The 2,386-nt window shown below is 42.6% G+C and overlaps 1 protein-coding gene across 2 annotated transcripts in view; it reads left to right on the top strand.

Annotated features, from left to right (window-relative positions):
• The window catches only part of HOMEZ (homeobox and leucine zipper encoding), a 26,941-nt gene that overhangs the window by 16,596 nt on the left and 7,959 nt on the right, over positions 1 to 2,386 (top strand). The window lies entirely within an intron of this gene.

A 2,386-nucleotide genomic window follows, 5' to 3' on the forward strand; every position in this document is an offset into this window, starting at 1 on the left:
CACACCCAGCTAATTTTTGTATTTTTAGTAGAGACGGGGTTTCACCATTTTGGCCAGGATGGTCTCGATCTCTTGACCTCATGATCCGCCGGCCTCAGCCTCCCAAAGTGCTAGGATTATAGGCATGAGTCACCGTGCCCGGCTGAGAATTTTTTTTTATTTTTAAAATTTATATATTTATTTGTAGAGACAAGGTCTTGCTATGTTGCCCAGGCTGGTCTTGAATTCCTGAGCTCAAGTGATCCTCCTGCCTCCCAAAGTGCTGGGAATACAGGCATGAGCCACTGCAACCTGGCCATGACTCCATATATTTTTATTAGTGATTTTTAAGTAGCAGTGGGACACATCTGGCATATTTAATAAGGATACAAATTTAGAAGTTGTTCAGAATAGATACTCGCCACCACCACCACTACCTCCCCTGTGCTAGGACTCCTCACTTCAGCTTTTGATTCCCTTCTTTTTCTACTTAATCCAAAATGGACACACAAGAACACAAGATACTATAGTGTCTTTATTATGATTTTGATTACCATAGGGTCTGCCCTACTTGTTGTAATTCTCATGAGCCATTCTGGTTATAGTTTTCTCTTAGTTCAAAGCCAGATTCTTCCAGGGAAGTACCAGCTATACAGCTGTGCCTTGATTTAAGCCACCATTCTGTTTCAGGAAGTGTTCCATAACTGGTGTTTTGTGTAAGTGAAAACTGGATGCATATAGGACACCAAATATGTTGTTTTCAGTACTGTATGTTACACTGAAATATCAAGCTGATGCCGAGAATGTGAAGGACATCAAGCCACATAAGTGAAAGTAACATGCTTCCTTACAACTGTTAATACTTATAAATGTGCCTGCCTTATATTCCCATCTGGCAGTATTCATCCTCACACTGGACTGCTTTGTTCCTCATGCTTTATTTTCGTTATCTCTAAAGTGTTATTGTATCTTTATATAATAGGACACAAATGAGGTTAAGTAGATGTCAAGCGTTACCATCATAAAGTATTCTCCAACTTGGATTTGGTGGTGTTCCCGGTGGGCCACAGTTTCTAAATACTAGTTTAGCACCTGGCCATGCAAGCAGTGCCTCCCAGGCCATTTCAGCTGTGTCCTGGATGAACCTGGAAGGGCAAAGGTGGAACTATCACATAGGCAACTGACATACCAATCACAAAGGATCCAAATTATGGATGCAATTCTAAAGCAGTGGTTTTCATACATTTTTTTAAGCAATAAATACATTCTGAAATTGTATTTAAACCCCAAAATATAAAAAGCATAGAATCATAGATACACTGGTTTCCTCATCACTAGCTAGAATTAGGGCTCTGCAAAAATAGATTGAAAACAGTGATTTTTAAATGATTCAGTCTTTGTCCCAGTTACCCCATTGTCTAGGAGGAGCATTACTTTACATCAAAATCACCTCCATAAAGTTAAAGTCATGATAAAAGCTGCTATTTACTGAGCCCTTACTTTGTTCTAGTTACAATGTCAAGTGCACTTTTTCATTTAGTAATAAACTTGCTGGGTAGGTGCTTTTTTGCTTTTCTCTTTTTTTTTGAGACAGGGCTTCTCTCTGTCACCCAGACTGTGGTGCAGTGCACAATCTTGGCTCACTGCAACCTCCGCCTCCCGGGCTCAAGCAATCCTCCCACCTCAGCCTCCCGAGTAGCTAGGACTACAGTTGAGCCACCATGCCCAGCTAATATTTTGTATTATTATTATTATTATTATTTGTAGAGACAGTTTCACCATGTTGCCCAGGCTGGTCTCAAACTCCTGGGCTCAAACCTTCTGCCCACCTTGGCCTCCCAAGGTGGTGGTATTACAGACGTGAGCCACTGCACTTGGCCCAAGGTGCTTTTTTTTCTGATGAGAAACTAAGGCTTAGAGGAGTTAAATAACTGCCCAAGGACAAGCAGCATTCTAGAAAGTGTAGTTGCATCAATTCTCACCATGGACATCCATCCCCTAACAGTTGCTCTATGCCCTGCCTATGCATAACAGCTAGCACATAGTACTATTACGTACTCTCTGCACTGTCTTCACTTTGTTACATAGGAGGAAACCAGGCTCATGTAAGTTAAGTAACTTGCCTGAGATCACATAGCTGGTAAGTGGCAGAACCAGGATTCAAACTCAGAGGCTGGCCTTATCGAAGAATTCATATTTCTACCTGTCATGCCATGCTGCCTCCATTGACCCTCTTTTTTTTTTTTTTTGAGATGGAGTCTCGCTCTGTCGCCCAGGCTGGAGTGCAGTGGCCAGATCTCAGCTCACTGCAAGCTCTGCTTCCTGGGTTCACGCCATTCTCCTGCCTCAGCCTCCGGAGCAGCTGGGACTACAGGCGCCCGCCACCTCGCCCGGCTAGTTTTTTTTT

Source organism: Colobus angolensis, unplaced genomic scaffold (genome assembly GCF_000951035.1).
Source record: "Colobus angolensis palliatus isolate OR3802 unplaced genomic scaffold, Cang.pa_1.0 Scaffold88, whole genome shotgun sequence".
NCBI classification, from domain to species: domain Eukaryota; kingdom Metazoa; phylum Chordata; class Mammalia; order Primates; family Cercopithecidae; genus Colobus; species Colobus angolensis.